At 39.5% G+C, this 23,583-nt stretch overlaps 1 protein-coding gene across 1 annotated transcript in view; it reads left to right on the top strand.

Annotated features, from left to right (window-relative positions):
• Nucleotides 1-448: 448 nt before the first annotated feature.
• The window catches only part of LOC122329314 (leucine-rich repeat-containing G-protein coupled receptor 6), a 69,258-nt gene continuing 46,123 nt past the window's right edge, over nucleotides 449-23,583 (top strand). The window contains 1 exon segment of the mRNA XM_043225547.1: nucleotides 449-571. The gene's annotated coding sequence lies outside the window, so the exon portion shown is untranslated.

Raw genomic sequence — 23,583 nt, 5'->3', positions numbered from 1 at the left:
GCTTTCTTCCAACCATCCGCTCCAGCTGCCGAGGCAGAAAGAGCGCGCGAGAGAAAGTAGGAGGAGTGCTGTGCCGGCCGGCTCCGCCCTCCAAAAGCTCCGGCCAATCAGAGGAGCGCTGCAAGCTTCCACTACAATAGGTGAATGTCTCTAAGTGAGATGAGACGAGAGAGAGAGAGAAGACCTGTGTAAGCCCCTAACTGACTCATTCACCCATGGGAGTTTGAAGTGACAGAATAAATCTACAGAGGACGAGGCTCAGGATAACATTTCAGAGAGCTGAGAGCGGACAGACACGTCCACACAAACAGAGCTACAGCTGAGGGAGACTGCTGAGAGGCAGACAGATATACAGAAAGACAACAGTTGGAGTCATTGTCATGTTGGTGGTGCTGCTGATCCTGCATGCCGTCTCGTGTGCCCATTCTCACGGGCCGCCGGGTGCCTCCTGCCTGAAACAGTGCCCGCCTGCGTGCCAGTGTGAGGAGGATGGCATCCTACTGCTCGTGGACTGCTCCGAACAAGGACTATCCAGTGTGCCAGCTGACCTAAGTCCTTTGACGTCTTACCTGTGAGTACACCCTCCTGCTTCCATCACCCGCTTTGCTGAGACAGTAAGGGCTTGTGAATAGTTCTCAAGGGATGTTTGGTTTGATTACCTTAAATATCTTCAAAAGGGCGCTGAAAGATTATCGTTTTATGCCTGGATGAGGGGTTTGGAAGACATGAAAGGCTCTCGGTTAATAACAGACTCTGTGGTTCTCAACCGGTTTTGCTTCAAGACCCAGACCTGGTATCACTCAAATATTAGCGACTGTTCAGAGGTCTATTAGAATTTGTTGAGCTACAAACATACGCAAAGTTATTAACAAAGAGATAGACTGAACATTTTTGTGGTTTCATGTTGCACAAAACACATTTAGGGCTTCATAAATCATATTTATGCCCAAGTGCACCTGTATTTAATGTAGTCTGTGGCGTGTTTTCTTTTATCTTGAGTAGTTTGTTTGTGGTTTATGAGGATGAGTGCAAGTCAGGCTATCTGGCATTTGTCTGATTTGACTGTTTCTACTAAGTGACAGATGGATTTGCGCTAAAATGTCATTGTTTAATTGAGCGCTTGACCTACATGTCACTTGAGAACCATATGGGAAGTGCTTTTCTCCTCTGTTTATTGCTTATATTTTAAATGATCTTTATGATTTAAATTATTATCATGAAATTAGATCAAAATGACCTGATCCCATTTAGGTTGTACGACATACATGAGATCGGTGTTGACGTGCACCTTTAATCAGGACTGTTTCAAAAATATGTGAAACCCTGTTAACCCGAGCAGGACACTTTCAGCGTGGCGACCCGTACAGACTGCTCCGTTCGTTACCGTACGTGAAAAGCAGTGCTTGTTTCCCATGTGTCCTGTGACAGTTCTCAGTGCAGCGGTATCTGATGGGAACGTGTGTGTGTAGAGTGATGCAGTGGGGCGCTCCCGTACAGTATTGGGTTTCTCCATGTCAGCTGGAAGCCTGTTGGGTTTAAGTCCATGCTAATCGCTAAGGCATGCCATATGTCCCCTGATTGTGAATGATGACGCAAAGGAGGACTCAAATGTTAAGCTCATAAAACGTTGTGCAGCTCACGTGAATCAATAACTGGAGAGAGTTGTGTTTCAGGCTTCGGAGGAAGCGTAGCTCATGGTTGGGAATTGGATTGCAAACACATGTACCGCAACCTTTCAAACATATTGAAACGTCTTGAGCAGCGTCTCTAGGCAGTCGCAAGTGTATAAGATTGTATCTCTTTTTTATTCGCTAGTGTTTTAGGGATTTTTATTGCGTTGTGCAATGTATCGAGTGACTCCATATTTAAAATTTGTGTGCATTTAGTACTCAAACACTGCAGCGTTAATATAATGAGGATTTTAGTGAAGCTTTAATATTGCAGTCTCACTTGTTTTCAATGAATAATTGGTCAACCTGATTCTGCCAAGTATTTCACGACGTTCATGAAGTTATTGATTTTAAATTCATCATGAGTCTGTGCAAATCAGACCAGCAGTCTTTCACATGCAGTGCCTCGTCTAACACTTGCTTTCTTCGCGGAGGGCGCAGATTGATGTAAATATTGACTGAGCTTTGAAGTGCATGTCATTGTTGAGATGTCAAAGTGTGTGTTTAAGCACGACGGGGACCGCTCTGCAAGAAAGCTCTGTTCTACTGCGCCATTTACTCAAAGTGCTCATTCATCGCTCGTCTTTTTTATGCCAAACTTTTAGGCTTAACGAAAGAAAAAGTGTTTGCATTAGACATGTACAGAACATGCAACTGCTTTCCGGTCTGATTTCTTTTGCTTACGCCCTGGCCTGTCGTTATTATTCCACTTTGAACTGCTATAACTTCTAATGCCTGCACTGAAAACTCACCAAACTTTAAATGCATTTAGTGTCTGTGTCCTATTTTAATATTTTGCATTGCTTACATTTTAATTGTGTGATGTATTGAGTATTATTTACAGTAATAACCTGGCCCCCCTATTTTAATTTGTCTTGCAATTATTGAGATTGCAAAGGAAAAAATTATCTCTGCAAAGGCATCCTTACTCAATGGATTCAACTAATATTATGCTTTTATTACTGCTTGTTTTTCTTCGCACTTAACAAGCAGATATCATCTTCACCCGTTTTTTTATGCTTGGTGGGTCTTGATTAACATTATATTTAGATAAAATAGTTTATAGAGCAAAAAGTAAAGCACAAGTGGGAGCTGTGTGAACGTGCTACTGAGAAAGCAGGCAGCAGCACTGGACATTCTGCCAGTATTAAATGCCTGTCCTTTCTCGCTCTGCAGCGATCGCCCATATGGGACAACAGGTGCCCTGAGGCGCGGAAAAACTCTGTCACCAAGAGAGTCTGTTTTTGCACTGATTTCTGTTTGTTTCTGTTGGTTTTCACAGTGGACGTTAGGTACATCAGACGAGGAAAGTTAGAGATTGCTGTTTTGTACACTAACATGTATAACACTCACATACACATTCCTAAACACAATGACTGCTGATTGATGCATATTTGTAGATATGGAAGATCTAAAAAACCTGGAAACAAAGTCTTCACACAAACTTCATTTAAACCTCCTTTTCAAACCTGTATGACTTTCTTTCTTCTGCAGATCACAAAAGAAGATATTTTGAAGAATGTTTTAACTGTTTTGTCTGTAACGTCAATGCAGCCTAAAACAACACTGGGCCCCACTGACTTTCATTGAATGAACACAAATGGTTTAATGATTAATTCCATCCAAAATAAGGTTTTTTGTTTACGTAATATTTGTATATTCATTGTGCATATATAAAAGCAGAAAGCACACACATACAGTGTGTAAACATTTATAAAAAATAAATATAATTTAAAAATAAATATAATTATCATATAATTTATATGTAAATATATGTAAACATCACATATTTTTGTTAAAATATACACGTAATAAATATGTGTTTGTAGTTGTATATAAACATAATAAATAAAAAATGTCATTGTTTGTTTTTGTATATTGAGGTTGAGTAAAGATGACAATTTTCACCTTTCAGTCTTTTTAATATTAAATTAATGTTTGTCTTTCAGTACAGGTGCAGATAGAAGCGTTTTAGCCTTTAGGAGATTAAAGGCGTTTTAAAACTGTATAATATATTATAACTAAACTATATTACAATCACATACATAACAGTTGTTTCCTATATATTAGAAAAGCAGGAGTGCTTTAAGGCAACATTTAAATAACTGTAAATAGATACAACTAACGATAAAAAAATAAAACTCAATTCAAAGAAACATGTCTTTTAGAGCTGTACTGAAACCAGTTAGCATCAGGTTAGCTCAGCTGAAGATGAGTACAAGCATCAACCAGCTAAAATATCATCATATATCCAGCTCAAACCTCAAAGCTGTCTGCCCATTCCCTGAAGCCAAGGTCCATGTATTTTCATCTCTCTCAGGGCAATTTTCTACACAAACACAAATTAATGCTGAGCTCGAGCTGAGGGCTGGAGACACATGTTTTCGCTTACTGGTCTGCCTCAACTTCCAGTGCTTTGGCCTTGAAACCTTTTAGAGTCAGAAACAAGAACAGAGCGAGTGTGTGAAAGATGCCTTCAAGTTCTGAAGTGTGTTGTGTTATCTGATTTGAGGGCCATAAATCTATTTGCGGCCCTTTTGGCCAGTGATTTATATTTTAAGGGTCAAACAGGAAGAGTTAACACCTAAATCACTGTGTAACAAATATTACAAACAGCTGGAACACATTTTAGATACACTTATCAATTATGTCACATGACCATGTGACAAGTTTTAGTTTAGTTCAGCACAAAATGCCAGTTACTAATATATTTATGAATAAATACAGATATTAAACGAGGGGAATAAATGTGAGTAAAGGAGGTATCTTTGGCAAGTTGTTGCATTTTTAACCTTTTACATTGCTGACATTTATTTATGGGATGTATGGTTGATTAGAAAGAAGTGCTTAAATTATTTTTTTAAATATTAACCCAGCAGCCCTATTTTAATTATGTTTTGTCTATAATTATTCAAAAACAAACAAAAATTTTATTTTCATGAACTGCTTTTTTAGTGGATGCGAGATCTTTGCACTTTAATATGCAAGTCAGTAGTAAAAAATAATAAATGTTTTTTTTTTTTTTTTCAAAGACATGCCACCAAAAGCACTGCCCATGAGGCTACTGACTCCAAAAGCTAACTACAATTTGATAAAGACTACTTTTTGTTTATTTATTTTTGATTTAAATGCTGTTGTGAAAAGAGATGTCAAATGTAAATGTAAATTTTACCTAGCGCCTAGTAACTAGTAGCTAACACACACAGGTTAGTACATGGTGCTCATACTGAGAAGAGAAGTTTGAATAGGGCTTACATCATTTGCCGATCTCTTTCCGCTTCTTTGTCGCATCGTTTCCTGTCTTCTTTCTATACTGTCAATAAAATGGTAAAAACATTACCAAAAAGTTTAGAAGAAGGACTTCTCAGGATCGGGGCTCAGATCTTCAGGGTTGTTTATGCACTTCTGAATCCTAGTGAATTCAACTCTGGCAGCCTACATCATTAAACGGCTCCAAGGGCTCTAATGTTCTCTGCGTTTAACCACCTAAGCTCTTCAATGAAACAGGGTGATAATGGTCTTTTCATCCTGGCAGTGGTGAACGCTTTGAGCTTTATAATGTGGTAAGTTTGTAGGCTGATCCCTCAGGGGGTGCTAGCAGACAAACTGCACGGACAATCACTCACAGCTTTGATGCTTATGGTACCACTGCAAAGCAACACAGCGGGATTCACGTAGAGCAAAGAGCTGAGGAATAACATCACAGCTGAGGTGCTTCAGTGGATTTATACTGCTGTACGTAGACCCTCCATCAACAGGCCATTACCAAAACCCAGAGTCTCCAAAAAGTAATACTCGAAATTTAACAAATATATGAAACACATGGACAAATTTGGCATTCCCGCTGACTGTTCCTCAGAGAAAGAGAATAAAAACTTTCTTCAAGTGAGGCTCCAAATGTCAACGGGATATCTGGAATGGTGAGTTTATTAAAAGCCCCCAGCTGACGAAGTCCACAGTTTACAGAGATGTGCATATTTGCTGGGGTGAAATTTCTCCATGGGTTCGTGACCGAAGCGAAAAGAAGGTGAAAGTCATGTATTATGTCTGGTAGAAGCGGGAAGACGGCTTAGACTCTGACCGTAGATCTCAGCTCATGGTACCCCAGTGGCCTGTTTACCTGCTTTGTGTGTCAGGACAGGTCATGGACAAGGCACCGGGGAAGGGGTTTGATCTTTTCAGAGCAATGGACAATTCAAACAGACATAGGAATCTGCCACACCGATGTGCAATGTAGTGAGTGAGTGAGAGGGGTCAGGATGTACAACATACCCTCCAGGCTGTAGGACAGACAGAGGTATGTTTACACCTGAGAGTGTTATGACCTTACTCGCAGAACCAAATCACATTCATGATACATGACTTTTAAACTACCCTATGCAACTTATGCAATTTGTAGAGGGGGATAAAAAAAAATAACACATTCTTTCATAAATTCCTCACTTCCTCAATTCAAATTCCGGATAAAAAGGCTGAATGGAAAAAAAACAAACAAACAAAAAACAGGCCGTTCATTTTTTTCTCTCCAAGGAGAGCGTCTTGTCATTAACACACGACTCCATTTGTGTACAAGCTAGTACACATGCAGAGTTGCAGACTCAACCTCACCCTCAAACAAACATGGGAGTGATTGTTCATTTCCTTCTCTTCCCGTTACCTAACAGTGAAACGAGAGCAATTAGTGCCCTGTGAAGTCAGCCCGAAAATAGTCAGAGCCCATGCAGGATAAATAAACCAGTGGACCTACACAGACTGCCTCATCTCCAGAACATCTTTAAATAGATCCAGAGCTAGAGGAGAAGACCCGAATGCTTCTACTCAGCATGTTGTAGAAAAACCAAACCTGATGAGCAAACCCTGTATGGGACCCCCTAAAAATTATGTAGGATTGCATATATGTAGAAATTTGTAACATCATCAACTGTTATCAACTTGAGACTTTCCTTCCAGGCCACTTCCTTCCTGAGTTCCTGATCCATCTTTGCTCTTTCTTTTTTTTGTGAAGGACAGAAAGAATTAAATTTATTTTATATTTCAGTACAGAACAAAGGGAATCATTTACTTTGCTTTACGCAATGTATATAAGCACGTTTCAGAAGAGTTTCAGACTGATGTCAGATATGACATATAAGATATCCCAATCGGTCATCATAAGACATCTCAATATGAATGTATTGAAAGATGGTCTGATTTGACTCCAGAGAAATACTAAGAAAAACATCTGTGACAAAGATGATTCTTAAGTGAACCTAAGTGAGAATTCGCCTGGTGAATGAAAAAGCAACCACTGAACAATAAAATTGTCCTGTGGGTTCTGGTGAGAGAATAACAATTGAATCAGTGGCTAAGTGTGGATTCTGTCCTTTTTAATGGCAGAGGTTCATAAATCACCCCCTGGGCAAACTTGACAATCCATCACAGACCTCTGTGGGGGTCTCTTAACCTGTGGTTAAGTCTTTAGCCACATTTCACCATCGGCTCTTTGGATCTGACAGAAGCTATAAACTCTGCTTTTGAGGTGACTTGTTCTCACCCCTTCAAACACCACTGGAAACCTTAAGGGAGGACAATGGCTGGGAAAGAAGATACCCAGAATATTGTTTGTTAAGTGGAAATGGTTTATACAGAAGCTCAGATTTCAGATTCATGATCCTAAACATAAAGAACCCAGTCACAGCAAAGCGGGAATGGTTAACTGTTCATCCAGAGATGCTTGGGATCCACACATGTGAAAAGCCGTCAACTCAAATGGAGGAGCAAATGAAACCTTCCGAGTTTCCAAATAGATTACTTTACATGCATACAGCTTACAGCGTTACACAGTCCCCCTTAATGCTTTTTTAATGAGTTTGCTTACATTTGCCGCATTGAGAATATACAACTCATCCAAGATTGCAATATGTGGACCAGGAAGCATCACTGGCCAGACTGAGGCCGGCTCAAAGCAGGAATTTTTAACTCAAATTTTTCCTTATCTGAACTATTTAGGGCTGTGCCTTGCATCAGGAAAGATTACTCACTGAATCCTGGTTACTATCTATGTATCAGGTTTATTTGAGAAGCTTTTCTCACCAAACTAGGAAAGGGAAATCTCATAACCTGCTTCCCTGTCAATACCAGAGGAATATTTGCGTCATAAATTGGACAAATATTTTTGAATCACCTAGGAATGTAAATTGGAGTCACACTTTCTTAGTCTTTTGTGGAGGACTCAAGCTAGGGCATTTCTGATGGATGGCTAGTTTATTCTTGGCATTGTGTCTAGCAGGAAAAGATGAGAGAATGGTTGCTTAGGAAGGGAGCTATGAAGTATGCGTGACGTGCCGGAGTCGCATCACTTGCAGCTGCACATCTCTGAAAGAAGTAGAACTGCGGTCCAAAGAAATCAATTCAGTGCCCACTGCATCGTAAACCAGCCAACTACGCTCATACCTCACCATGCATATACCGAAATGCAGGTGGCGACCTTAAACTGTGAAGAATGTACACATCAGGAACCTTGTAAACAAGATCTTTGAAAATCGCAACTTAGTTTGATACTATGTAAAGTTGTGCCAAAGAAAACATGGTGTGCATTTTAGGAGTGACTGTGGGAGAATAATTCAAATCAAAGCCAATTATTTTGTAATAAAGTGAAAATTACCACTCTGGGAGTTATTTCCCGGAAGGATGGAAAAGGCCTGTTTGAATGTGTGCCGAGAAGATAGAGTGCTAGTGTACTTTCAAGTTGAACACAGCATGTCCCAACTGACCAACTGACCAATGCTGATAAATGAATGTGATCGGTTTACAATAATACCACTAATGCAGGCAAAAACATTGCCATTTGTAAAGGTATAATCTTTTACGACTAAAACCTGCATGTTCTTACTTGCCAAACTGCCGGTGAACATCAAAGCATTTACAGATGATTTGCCACTTTGAATATGGACAGTTGTTGTGCTTTGAGACTTAAGAATCAAGTAAGATGCCCAGCATACAGTATCTGATGAAAATAAATGAAAAGAGTAAGAGCTGATGTTGAGGTCACCATATGATTTTTTTTTCCATTGGCTTTGACATGCAGATTAGGTTTCCCAACTCAAAACTCAAAGCAAATGTCAATGGAAAAACTTTGTCATTTGCCTACTGAACAGTCTTTATCTGTACGCGCTATTTCCCACGGCCAGTGTCTTGCAAAGTCCGGCGATCCATCTCGTACATCTTCTGTAGAGTTGAGATTGGGACCTCCAGGGACAGGGTGATCTCCAGCCAGTGAAAAGGATAGATGGAGAGGGAGTTTTCTCCACCCGACCTGCAGCTGTCTCAGCTGCTCGCCACTGGGGACAACAGGAAATTTATTGCAATAATCATCTCTCTAGGCAACACATTAAATAGCGCACTCCTGCTTTGAAAAGGCTTTGAAAGACTTTCTCTTTGATAGTTGATTAGAGAGTGAAGTTTGCAGGAGGTGGCAAACAGTCTTAACATGTAGAGAGTTGTTGGATCATTTTTTAAAATAATTTTTTTGCTTCCTTTGGTGTTAGTGAGGTTGATTGGTTATTTTACTATATATAAAGGTAGTGGCTTTTGAATTGCTTTTAAATTAGATATTTTTTTTACTACAATAATTTACAAGCATACATGTTAAATGTATCCAGATTGTATTTTAGATCATATTTCATGTCTGCATCATATTTACATCAATTCACTCTATATATTTCCTAGAAGCTGGTCTGCATGGTTTAGTGTAAACTTGTATTTGTCAGAAAATAATTTTTGTTTGTAAAAGACTGAACAAAACTACAGATTGGGCCCTGTAATGATTTATTGCACGTCCGGATGAACGGCAAGTAGAACATGTTGAATGCATCATAAAAATGAAAACATGTGTGATTTACTTAACTCTCTTTGCAGCACAAAAGTCACTTGTAGACTGAAATGAAGTCTGGACTACATCTGAAACATGACTTTAAAATGTATTGACATATTTTTGGAGAACTAGGCTTTAAATATTGTAAAGTTCAAGATACAGATCAATGCAAACTTTGATATTATTTTACAACAAGAATTTCTCTTTTTGGGGCAAAGAGACAGCTAGACCGTACATGTTTTGAGATACTGTTGAAGCTGTTCGTGTCTATAGCCATGGTGTCCATGTGGACTGAATCTGGCTTGTTTTAAAGACTAAACAGTCAAGGGTATTTTATGGTGCCATCATTTGTGCACTGTATTGCTATGCAAAGACATGCAGAAAATCAATTTGTAGTCTCAAAACATTGTGACAAGTGGATCAGCCTATTCTGAGGCTTAAGTCCTGAAGAAAACGGAGAAGAATTTTAAGTTATGGAATACTGTACATAGTGTGGCTTGTAGCCTCATCTCAATTCGTAATTTTAACTCTAACCACTTTCTGTGACAGTTTGGGCAGATTTTGAATCCACACATCAGTTGCGATAAGCAATCTCGTGGATATATTTTGATGTCATTTGCGAAAGCATGGTCAAAGAAAGCCGCAGAGACAGTTCTGGGGTCTGTCTGTCCTTCCACATAGTTTTTCTCCATTCCTCATCCACTTGATTCACTCATCCCTTCACTCTCGGATATTTGTGGCTCTGTCTTCCACAAAAAGAGTAAGACTCTCATGTCTTTCTGTCTTCTTTTCTCGTTTTCTCCCTTCGCGACCACAAATTGCTGTCATTATGTGACGCATTGCAGTGGTGATGGCTAACCAGAGTCTGGCCTGTGGAGAAAACCACGACAAGCGAATTAAGAGCTGAGGGAAATTGAGGGCCTGTGTGTGTGTGTGGACCACCCAGACTCTCATAACCAGAGGGTGAGACCACAAGCAGGAGCGACTCTGTTCTGCCGCCCGCATCTCGTTCCCTCACTTTCTGTCTATATTTAGATCTATTTGTTTCTCCTTTGTCTCCTTCTCAATTGCGCTTTCTGCTTCGTTCTCTTGGTCTCACACCCTTATCTTTGCGGTCGTATAAACTAAAGCCAAACCCATGAGACCCTAAGTTAATTTCATTGGGCACTTCACGTATATACTATATACTATATCATGTAGTGTTCCTTTTATTACTTGGAAGCTGCATGTTATACTTAAATAAGATTGCATGTTCGCTGTATAGACACAAATGAGACAATTGTTGACACACAGGTAGCATCTAGATTAGCTATTTTGTTTACTCTCACAGTCCCTGGGGACGTAGCAAATCTGCGCTATTGGAAATCGTGAACACACATTCCTATCACAGTCGGAAACATTTGCGTGTGTCTTGGCCCTACAGAGTCTCACTTCTCTCAAAGACTTCCTCCAAACTTTAATCTCTTCCTCTTAGGTTCCCCTCTTCCGTATTGCATTTTTCTCCGTAAAGAAAAAAATGGTTTCCATGCGGATTGCCCATTATGTCAGTGGAGCGATGGTTATCGGTGCTGACCCAGGTCAAGCAGCACTGTAAACAGGACTGTGTTCAGAGGCAGGCGGCAGAGGAGAGAGGAGCCACGCTGAAGCCAGACGACGGGACGAGCCCACTATCAGCCCCAGCATCAGGCTGCTGGCTCCAGACTGTTCCCTCTCAAACTCTCGGAGCCTCCCGCCCCCCGTCTCACCGGGGAAGGAATGGGTGTTGGTTTGGGTGTTGGCTTGTGGCTGGTTCTCCACGTGGCTGTAGTATCTACAATGCATGAAGATAAAAAATTCACATGTAGAGGCTAACCTGGCTAAAGGCTAACCTGTTACACTGGACTTTGATAAACTACTTAAAAGCAATGCTACTCAGTATACGTAATCTCCATTTTCAGTTATCAGTTTTATTTTACTGGGGCAAAGCGTTATTTCATTGGAGTTCATGTCTCTGTAAAATCTATAGTTGATCTATAAAACTATAGTCTCCCTGCAGCACTCTTTTAATAGCTTTTGTGGGTATTTTGATGTCAGGATATTATTTTGCAACATTTGCATTAGGTCAACTCATTATACCCCCCCCAAAAAATATCAAATTGAATCTTAATTCAGAAATTATAAAGACGCTAATCAAAGATTCTAAACTAAGTTATATCCAGTCCTTATGGTCATGTGTTTTAGCATTTATATATGTACAATGCCTTGTCCCATTGTAAGTGCACTGCTTTATTTTCTGTGACACATATTTGTATTGAACCCAGAATATAAATTTTTGTATTCTACTGTTATTATTTAAGCATGAGTAAACCCGTAGTCTGAAAGCACCGAATGTGTACATAGAGCGCTAATATGCGGTGAGAAGCAGGTACATTCACAGTATCACCAATTCTCTCTTTGAAGACTCAAAGGAAATGTGTTGACAGGAGTCTGTTGAGGAGGACAGGGTGCGGTTTGATGTTGCTCACATTGCTGCCGGCTCAGTGTGTGTTTGGCTGCAGGCCAAGACGATGTTGTTAGAGAACAGCACTGAGTGAAAGATAGATGCCTGTAATTACTATATTAGTACATTGAGGAGCCCGCAGAGTGGCTCCTCAATGACCACAACGTCTCTATTAGAACTTGTTTTGGTGACACTATTACAGTATAAGTTGTTACAGAATTATATTTGATTAAAAATTACATTGAAGACTGATTTCTGAAGGGTCATTCTAATGGCTGCTTGAAATTCAGCTTTGCTATCACAACACTAAACTTTTAAACTCTTGTGTATGTATCCAAATTCAAAACATCCCAGCAACACTATTACAACAATCCTCTGGAAAACGGTCTTTGATCTCAGCTTACTTTACAAGTATTCTTGACATAACACATTTCTTGCTTTGCATGATTTATCTGTGCACAACTTTTACAAAAATCACTAGAGAATCATCCTCTGTCTGTGTGCTGCCTGTGACTTTCATTACTCAATTAGGAATGACAACATTAGTGTTGGTTCATAACCTCTGGATTAGTGGATGGCCCTCATCCCAGGACGTTATGGTGACTGCACAGTTCATCAACGGCTTCTTCCACGTTTCTTAGGCGGATAGGAAAACATGTTTTTGAAAGCAACAATGGAGTGGAGAATTTAATAACTTCCTTCTGCATTCTTATTGAGTTCAACAGTCAACATTGCTTTCATCACATTAAATAGACAAGTAACTGTTCCACAGATGGCAAAAACAATCATTTAGTACCAGCAAATATTAAAATAAAACAAGACAGAACAACAATCCTGTGCCAATAGCGACAATGACACCAAAGTTTTCCTATTAATTGTCTAATTTCTGGACATGTTCTAGAAAACGTTTGTGTTGAGTGCTAAATGGCTTCTAATGTTGGTGACTTGTGTAGTTCTTCGATATTAAAATTCTTTCACATAATTTGCATAGACAACTTTAAGTAAACCAGTGTAACACAGTATTGTTGTGGAGCACATCAGAGCACTGCTGTTTATTTGAACATTTTAACCAATAACAGCTTAACCCCACTGAACATGTTTGGGGCGGGGCAATCTGTTTTTTGACCAATGGCAGATTGGCGACGTATTTGGAAAATCTTCCAATCGTAGCATGTGCATGACAAAGTCTATCTAAGAACAAAGACACATGACATAACCCCCATACCATACACAAATCACCTGGTAGCAGATCTAAACAGGTGGAGCTGGGGAAGAGGGAGGGTTTCTGAAGTGCACAACTAGTCATATATTCGAATGTTAAGCAGAGAGCTCATTAGCTACCAATACAACAGAGAACCAATCAGCTCTGCCATGTGATGATGATGTCATTAGGTAGACTTGATCGGACTGCAGCGCCATCTAGAGTTTCATGCCAGAACTACGTAATTGTGTAAACGAAACCTTTTAAAACATTTACAACTTATTAGTGCAAACGGAAAATCTCACTGACCTTTGCCTTCAACACCAGCCAAAGTCTCTATCCTTGTGTTGTCAAGAGTAAAGGAATTAAACTTTTCTCATGCACCTTGCACATTTCTTACAGTGCAATCTAGATCCTGAACGACACTTGATGCAGTTACTCATTGAAAGTCCCTCGGGGAGCTAAAGATGCAGCGGCGTTGTGAACAAACACAAAGTAGCTTCCGCTCAAGACAAAGGTACAGTTATATTCCTGGGGAGAGAGGTGGCAGGCATGAGGTTTCATTCGCCCACCTTTAAGATGTACATTGCCCTGGGACAGATGCTAGATGACAGGGTTATTACACCGACAATAGCTTTAGCAAGGGCGGAGGGAGAGACAAAGAGGAGTAAGCTTAGTCACAGCGATATTTCCTGTTCCTGTCAAAGGAATAAAGAGAGCTAAGGTGTCAGTGTCAATGTTTGCGCTCACGGTTTGAGATTGTGGAGTTGATACAAGGTGATGATGGGAGGGCAGGAAGTGTGAGCTGATGATATGGTGGGACTTGTCCAGTCTGTACTTGTAGGAGTTGTTTTAGAATAGGCCTGTTTATTGAAGTCGGTTTGTATATGACCAGAGAAAAGATGTTTTCTCATGCGATTTGGAGGCTCTCGTATTCTTCTTAGTAGCACCGCTCAAAGGTTTCCCGATCACTCCCACAGGGTAGGATGTGCACGCTCACATTGCAGAGATTCCTCCTGCGCCATGGAAATCTGCCGGACCCCTGTCCTGTCATCAACCCCCATTCTCTCCCGCCACAAAGGGGGCATTGTATTCAGTCCCAGACCCGGGCAGACTGTCCTCAAACCAATCATGTTTGGCAAAGTGAGCCTCGTTAGAACAGAAGGATTAACAGGAAGATGAGAGCTGGAGTTGCTGACAAGATGATGTGTACAGGAACTCCTTTAAAACCTTCAATGAGAAGCGGCCTGATATGCATGCAATATGGACACTATCACATAAAGCATCTCGAAATGTCTTGTCTTTAATGCCTGCATGCAGAAACTAACATTTTATCATTATCTGTTCACCACCATAGTGTTTCAAAACTCAAAACCCATAACTCATTTTTTCCCCCTTTTTTTTAACAAAGAATTTTAAAAGAAAAAAAGTCCATGCAGCTCAAGTCAAGACATTTCTTTATGTCAAGAACAATATATTTTAATATATATTTATTTTATTATATAATTATATATATATATATATTATAAATTTGGCATACACTGTATATATTAGGAAAAACGATTTTATCAATTGTTTTTCTGTTATATTAGCAAAAATGTAGAAAGAAAAAACAAACACACAAATAACTTCATTCTTAGAGTTACAAATAGAATATAAATTTCATTTATGGTCGAATTTTCACCATTCAACATGATTTTAATAGTCATCTAGACATTTAACACTCTTTATGTAGCTTAGTTTATGTAGCTCTTTTCCATTCATTAATGATCACGTCTATTAAATGATTAAACACCCAAAAAAATCCTTAAAATGACATTTATTACTATTAATATCATTAATAACAATGATTTTAAATATACATATAATTAACTAATTACATGACATAAGAGTGAATAAATATCGACTTAATTTTAAGTTTAAGTTAAGTTTAAGTTAAAGCATATAGATGTCTTAACCCAGTTTTCTAGCTCTCAAAGTATTTCCTCAAATCTCTAAGCTCGTTTGCCCTGAGTACGGTACATATCGAACCCAGCAGACTTTGTCAGCATGCTTAGCATGACGTGGCAGGCCGCAGTCAACACGCAGCGAGGGCCCAGCGCTCCGTAAACTCCCCTCCCACCCATCCAGGGCTCAGATCTGAGGCCAAAGTGTGGTGAGTAAAGCCTGCTCAAAGCTCTCTTCCAGCAGCAGCCAGATCCGCTGGCAGGCAGGTGATAAATAGTCCCAGCGTTAATGACACTTAATGCTTGCCCAAATCCCTGCAGTAGCATCAAAGACGATAAGAGTCCCTGTGCTAATGCCACTCTATGGAAGGAAGGATTACACGGCAGAGAAAAGGAGAACGCGGTGACGAGACAACGGCGAGCGGGAGATCACAGCGACACTTAGAGCCAACAAAGGCGGCGGGAGACGTGGAGGAATGCGTTTTGGTGGAGGACCGGGAGGGTTGGGTGCAGGGGTCCTGGGATGGAGCAGGGGAATAAGACACTCCAAATGTCTTCATTAAAGGGGAAGTTCAGCCAGAAATGAGAACTCTGTCATCATTTGCTCACCCATACGGCAATCCAAACCTGTACGACTTGGCATTTTTCGGGAACACAAAAACAGAAAGGCTATGCAGGCTGTGCTTTACTGGGTGTCACAGCAATATTATTATGTTAATACCACTCACGTGATGAGGTGGTAAATAAAAGAGCAACTAGTCGGTTGACTCTCCAACATAGTAGATGGCTGTATTGCACCTTAATGCTGGTTCATTTGTCATGAAATGGAAAATCACAGATGATGACAGTTTTAAGCTAATACTGCTGCAAAAAGGTCAAAGGTTACAAACGAAATTGAGACATTCTACCCAGAGTCGAAAAAAATCTGGTCTTTGTGAGTGTGGGACTTTTTAGTTTAAAAAGCCAAAGAACGACTAGTGTTAAATGTCAGTGTTAGACTACAGTGAATTAATTTGCAAGTTTTTATATACTTTTGGACACAAACACTCCTGGTTTTGTGAATCAGAATCAAATCAACCAATGCATTAAAGATCAAAAGAATGATTCATTCACAAAAGTATGATTCATTCACAAATCTGACATTTCTACAAGGAGAGATTTTTTTTAGGTAAATAACAGCAATTTGGACGGTTCTCAAACAAATATAACGGGCATGACTTCAGAAGGCTTGGAATATAATGCGTAGTTTGTTTTTATGATGCTTTTATGGTGGATTTTCATCCAAGTTGTAATTATATTTCATTTAATTATACTGGTATAAATGAAAACAAGAAAAGTTTTTGTGTTTTTAAATAGTTTATTTTCATGGTGAGCTTTTCTCTTAAATGAGGCAGCATTATTTCCATGCCCTTGCAGGCCGAAGGAAAATGAGGAAGAGAAACCGATGTGGAGATTGTTTGAAGGACACAGGCACTTTAAATAGAGTCCTCATGGAGAGCACTGGCGGAGGCTTAGGTGTCACACACATTGTCTCATTTCAGAGAGCCGCAATGTGGCAACAGCGCAACTGGCAAGCGGTTCAGACAGAGTCCAGAAGTTCTTTCTTACCAAATTACAAATCAGTAAGAATCGCACATTAAATAGCAGATGAGATGCTTAAACTGTCATCTCAGATTCCAAAGACTTTGTTTTGTGGGTAAGATGATCTTTAAGAGTTCTTGAAAGAATCAGTGATGGAATTCTGTTATAATCCAGGTATTTTCATCAGATTCTGAGAACAATCGCAAACCTTCACTTAAACAACAAGATTCAAATGCCTTTGCATTTACTAGTCTTCAAAAGAGGTGGATAAAAGTAAGTATTGTAGATGCCCTAATAAAATATGAATCAAGTTTTACTTCAGTAGAAAAGTATGTGATTTTATATACTTATTTATACATATATATATTGACCAATGAACCATGTTTATTATTTATTCTATCCAGCACTAGTCATTAGTCGAGATATTTAATATGTGTAATATGTGTTCATAATCATAAGACAGAGGCTGAAGGAAGTGCACTTCATAACAAGAGGTATCAATAAATAAATGGTTACTTGCGTAACTTTTTTTGGAGAAGCAACTAATTTTTAAAACGTGAAAGTAATGTGTTACTTTACTGGTTACTTTAAAAGTAATCCGATTACATAACTCACATACCTGCAGTGCGTTATCCTCAACACTTAATATAATGCAACAATACACATAATAGACATGATAATGTAGTCCACTTGTGGCTGGCCATGTATGTGGGTCAAAGGCTGCTGGTTATTGTATAGCGTGAACAGACTTTTTGTGAATGTTTCTGTGTCTGTATGGAGGAAATAGGACTATCAGTCCACTTCCTGTGAGTATTGTCCAATGGTGTGACCTTTGACTCATGCCTCTAGTCCAAACGACGTCATCTTTTGTCTATATGCAAAAAGAAGCCGACGGAACAGAACAATGTCTGTTCTGCCTGTGTCCGTGTGGGAGGTAGAGGGAATTCTGGGATATAGAGAGCCTTCTGTGTTAAAGCGCATGTTGTGTAGGCTTACCCTCTGATGCTGGTGTTTGTATCACATTTGAATTTCTCTGAATTCAATTTGCTGTTGGTGCTTTATAAAAGCGCACAAAAACATCCTCTCGGGGGCCTAATTCTTTGAAAGCTCCGCAAAGCCAAGACGGCTTTTTGCGAACTTATTCATGAGCGCATTAGAGGAAATTCAACAAAGTGATGCCAAACGACTAAAAGTTATTAAATCTCAGACGGACTTAAAAAGGACCTGTGTCGTAAAAAGGGCAACGTCAATCTAGATCTCGTAACAGGCGACAAGGCTTCAAAGAAGATTATGATGAACTGGAATTCTGAGCTCTGTCAGTGTGTGTGTGTGTGTGTGTTAAATCAAATGACATCCTAGCAATGCCCCTAGGGTAAGAGAAGTATAAAGCGCAGCTCCCATGACGCATCCACAGACTAAACATCCAATTTAGCCACCCAGACATCTGACTCTTTCTCTCTGCTTCTTTTTAAACCATTAAGCATTTGTGGCATACGGAAAATAAAGGACGTCCAATGAGAATGCGTCTCATTCTTTCTGTCCTCATTTTCTCCCCGTTCTTTTTTAGCTCTCGCTGCTTGTGTTTTTCGCTCAGGTGAAAGAGTGTCCTCTTGTTCATTGTGTGTGAGTGAAAGGGAGGCCACTCAGAGCAACAAAAGACAGAATATGGAGCTCAGGAAGCTTGACAGTATGTAAAAGAAAAACATGTCTCTAGGAAAACAGAAGGAGGGGAAGTGAGTATTGTTTCCTCCTTCCTGTGTCATTGTGGATCTGTGTGAGGAGAATGCTAAGCCAGACGGCCTTTTCAAGACTTGAGGAAGGGCAAATATTGTTGTTCTTTTCTTTTCACCAAATTTCTCTCTCAGTTTTCCACAGTTTTCTGTCAGTTCGGGTCAAGGTATCGTATGCCTTTCATTGTCGACTTCTCAGTCGATTACATAATTGACATACACTCCAGTTTCAAGAGTTTGTCTTTTTGGATCACTCTGCAAACATTTCCTGTTCAAATCCATTCTGGCACCTGCTTCAAAAAACACCTTTTAAATGATCAAAGCCATTTAAGCAAGCGCTCAAAATCATTCCTGTCCTCACTAGCATTTTCCTGTATTTATTAGCTGATATTGATGGGACACATGTCAAGACTTGCCTGGGAACACAGTGACTTTTGAGCTGAGGGATGTAAAATATTTAAAGGAATAATTCAGCTGAAAATGAACATTCTGTCAATTTCTCCTAAATCAGTTATTTTGTTTGAGAAAAAATTAAGGATTCTGAAGAACTTTTAACTTTTAAATTGTTCAGTTGCCACATATGTTCAGTTATACAATTGAAAAAAGCACTATAAAGGTAGTTTTGAGCACAGTTTTGAGCTCCATATTCAAAGCCCCCCGAAGCCAAACAGCTTTGTGTGAACAAACTGACCATATGATGTGATTTCCTTTCTCTTTTGATTGTTACAAGCTGTTAGTGCAAAGATAATATCCCTAAGTCTCAAAACCAAAGAGATATTTTTTATAAAAAGTTATGAATTGTCCACAACGCCCAAATGTTTATGCAAAAAAAGAAGGTGGAGCTGTTATTCTCGCTGTAGTGTTGCCGCAGGCGCCATGATCTGGAGATGCTGTTTCTTGCTGTGAAACTGAAACTACTACTAACTAGAAATCAGCGGTTAAGTTGTGTTTACAATACTGTTCCAGAACAGTACAACACTCATATTAGAGTGTGTTTAGCCCATTTAGGGAGGACTGTGCACAATTCTAACTCTGCAAGGACAGTCTGGTGCTTCTGACTCACAACCTTTAAGTAAGTTATGTTTTCCTATTAAAAGAACCTGCTACTTACTATTCAAATGTGAGGTTTGAGAAGTGAAGGGTAGCATTAGTGCTTGTTGTTTGTCGAATGCATACATGGTGTTATGTTTAGGCGTGATGCAATCCAACGTGTAAAAATGTTTTTTGGCAAGGTTCTCCTGATAAAAGTTGCATTTCAGAGACTAAATATCACATTAGGGTTGCTTAAACCCATGGACATTCCCACAGACACTGCTTGTGCATTATGTAATTGTATGACACATAGAAATACAGACTCAGTGTTTACAAAGTAAACATGTCAACAAAGTCAAAAGTCCTTTACACAAAGTTTTTGACCAAAGTAAAACCGTAATTATGTAACTCACACGCACTCACAGACACACATGAGCATTTGTGCTATCATTAAAAAAAACATATAAAATGTTAATTATTAAACAAAAAGACCAGTATCATCACTAGACAAAACACTGTCTGCTGTACTGTACTGCAATTTGGACCCTTGGTCCACTATATGGAGTAAAATGGAATGTTTTTTCTGCTACTACTTTCTTTTCAACTTAAGAAAGTCATGAACACCTTTGATGGAATGGGGGTGAGTAAATGATTACAGACTGGTCAGACTTACAGACAAGACCCAAATTCTTTTCTACACTCTTAAAAACAAGGCTTCTTTTAAGAACTAAACATTCTCTATGAAACCTCCTTTTTGGAACTTTTTTTAGAATGTATAAACTGTTACTGCACAATCAGACCAAATTATTTGGATTAATTGCTTTTTCATCATTCAGACATTCTGAGCCATGCACATTAATTAATTCCCATTATTTATTCATTTGTGGGCTAATATTATTAATTAATTATTAATTTATTTGTAGTTAAGTCATGGCCATGTTCAAATTCAATGTATAACTGTCATGAAATTTATGAAAAATAGCTGCACGAAGATCCTTTAAAATACGTCTTGTTGAACACAGCGAGAAGAGAGACAGTATCCAGAGTACAAGTTTGGCCCGACATGGGGTGACATGATTTAAAAAGAGTTTGGCAAGAAGAATAAAAAGTTCAGGAGAAGATAAAGCCACAACCTGCGTAAGGAGAAATGAAAGCGAGCGAGTGTGAGAGAGCGACGGATGTGTCTGGAGGGCCTACTTTTCTCTTTTGGGTTTAAGCGAAGAACAGCGGGACTAGAGCAGCCGTGTTAACGACAGAGAGCTGTTGAACGGGATCCAGCGCTTTGAAGAGGACGGCAGCACCTGAGGACGGCCTGTTTGTCTTGTGGCTTTCCACCAGTGGCTCAGGATTCACAGCACTGTGTAATGTTTACCCAAACATGTCAGCTTTTAAGGTTGGAGGGTGACGAAGGGGAGGATTAGGTCTGCCAGCCCGGAGGAGGACCAGAGTATGAATGGAGCAGAAAATACTAAACGACGGGCAGAAAGAGAGATACTGGGGAGATGTAGTAGCACGGTGGGTGGGACGGGATGGAAGAGAAAGAGGTCAAACAGTTTGGAGCTGTCAGGGACCACCGGAAAAACATCATTCTTTACATCCTTCATTAAAACTGTTGAGTGAAGAGAGAGGCAATAGAATTTCTCACCAGCAAATGCCTTCTTTCTTTTGCAAATTATGTAATTGAAGGTGTGTGTGTTTCTGCACAATTCTATGCCATTTTGTACCAAATATGAGTGGATAGTGGCGCAAATGGACGGAGTCTCCCTACTCTCAAACTTTTGCGTGTATTGCAAAAAGTTTGAATACACTACAATATTATAGTTCAAACTTACAATCAGAGACTTTCAGTCAGTATTTACATATCGTTACATTGTTGCATTTGGGTGAACGTATGTTTTTATCACGATTAAAATAAAATAAAAGCTTAAAGAAGTTATGAAATACAGATGAAAAATACCAAGTTAAATGAATGAATGAGTAAAATAGACTTTGGTCAAGAAGCAAGATCTTGGTCAAGTAGGTGTGACATAAAAAAATGACTAAAAAAAGCACTTAAGATAACTGTTTTCTCACATAAAGTGAGAGAAGTTAAAAATAAAATGAGACCAATGTAAGAAATTGTAAAAAAAAATAATGCAATAAAAAAACAAAGTAAGACAAGTTAAACAGCAGATGAATTAAAACATATTTACAATGAGGTGTAATGAAGCTTAAATCACTGGCCATGAAGCAAAAGCGATGTGCTGAAAAGAGAGGTGTGATTGTGCTGCTCCACTGAACAAAGAGGAACCCCTATCCTGTCTTTTAAAGGGCAACTATGATTCGTTCCTTATCGCACGTTATGTTGTGAAGCTTTAACTTCAATTGCTCCTTCCTCTCCGGGGTGGTCTCGTCTGAAGCTGGTGTAAAGACACTTTGAGAAGCTCTGGCCCCTGACCTGCAGGAAAGTGTTTGCGAGTTAGTGAGCGTCCATGGAAAAGAGACAAAAAACAGGAAGCGTGCCAACAAAGCTCAGATTGTTCCAGTAGTGCTGATAAATAGCCGGCTGTCATCAAGAGGCTGAGAAAGACGAAGAATATCTCTAATGAACACTCGTGTAACACTCGCACGGGCCTTATCATCAAACACAGCGGCACAAGCGTATCGGTGCGCCGTCCTTTGTGCGCGACGCGGGAATTGTTCGCAGGATGCAGGAAACAATTCCTGAGAAGTTTAAGCCTGTTGTTTTGGGTCCTCGAGTCTGTCTGATATGCCATTACGTCAACTTGGAGTGAGTGATGAATTGAAGCATGGCTCCGACCTCCACACTTTGTTTCACCCGAAAAGGGCTTGAGGTTTCTCACCATGGAGACTGTATCAACTTCTCCCAAACAGCCTCCTAATCTATGCATCTGTCTCACCCACTTTTCCCCTCTCCTTTCTTCTTTAAAAATATTCTTATGCTCCTCGGCAGGAATTCTGCATTTGTCAAATAAAGTTCCCAGAAGTTTCCTTGCTGTTCGCTGTGGACTCGCCCCAAAGGATTTTTTTTTTTTACTAATGTGGTAGGTCTGACTCAGAGATTGAAGTCATCATCCTCATCCAATTCATCATCATCATCATCATCTTTGTCGACTTCTGACACACCTTAATGTTTTTTGAAGCTGGAAAGTGCTGAGTGCTCTTGTGATTTTGAACTTTCCATTTTTACTTGGGCTTCAGCGGCGGATATTTTCTCTACACCGATTCTAGGCAAACTGCACGGTAAATGGCGTTATTGTAAGGGAGCAGCGTGCCATGCTTTTGATGATGAGCTGGCGTGAGGCAGGCGAGATTAAAGCATACCTGTGCCAGGGTTTGGCGGAAGGAGCGAGCCCTCGAGAGCCACTTCAAAGATGGCTATTACATAGTCTCCTCTGTGCTGCTGTGCCTCGACACGACCGGCAGAGCAGTCTAGTCATGTCCTCGGCGCTGGATTCCTTCAGCACCCGATTTAAACATATGCTTGTATACCATTCATATATAAAAATGTATTTTAAACATACACAATTTTTTTTTTTTTGAATTGACTTTTTTCCTAAGGTAAATAAATTGTTTGCGAAAATTTTATATTAAATGAAGTGAAAACAATGTATATGTATATATGTATGTATGTATATAAAACACACACACACATATCTCAGAAAAGCATAAACATACAAACATAACGAATGCATATTTAATTACATTCATGGTAGCTATTTTATTGTACTACTTAAGTACAACCAAAAATATACTCTCCTTCTCTGTAAGTGATAAACACCTTTATTATTAAAGGGTTAAGAAAGAGACCGTTTTTCATAATCTCATCATCCCTGTGTGATTACTGACAAGATATGATAAAGGCACAAGCCTGTAACCTACTTGAAACGATTACCGTTTTATACAAATAAGATATTTCTGCTGGTACATATAATTTCTTTGTAAATGATAAACATCTGAAACATTTACGGGGGAAAACGCAGACTATGCTGGTAGAGTCAACACATGCTGACTTGCTCTCTCGCCGGGGCTTATGTCATACGTCTTTAGAGGGCTAAAAATGCTTTTGTAACCTACACTTCACCTCTGTCC

This window comes from Puntigrus tetrazona, chromosome 23, assembly GCF_018831695.1.
Source record: "Puntigrus tetrazona isolate hp1 chromosome 23, ASM1883169v1, whole genome shotgun sequence".
NCBI classification, from domain to species: domain Eukaryota; kingdom Metazoa; phylum Chordata; class Actinopteri; order Cypriniformes; family Cyprinidae; genus Puntigrus; species Puntigrus tetrazona.
The sequence above is the reverse complement of the archived record's forward strand: the minus strand, read 5'-3'. Positions and strand labels throughout refer to the sequence as shown.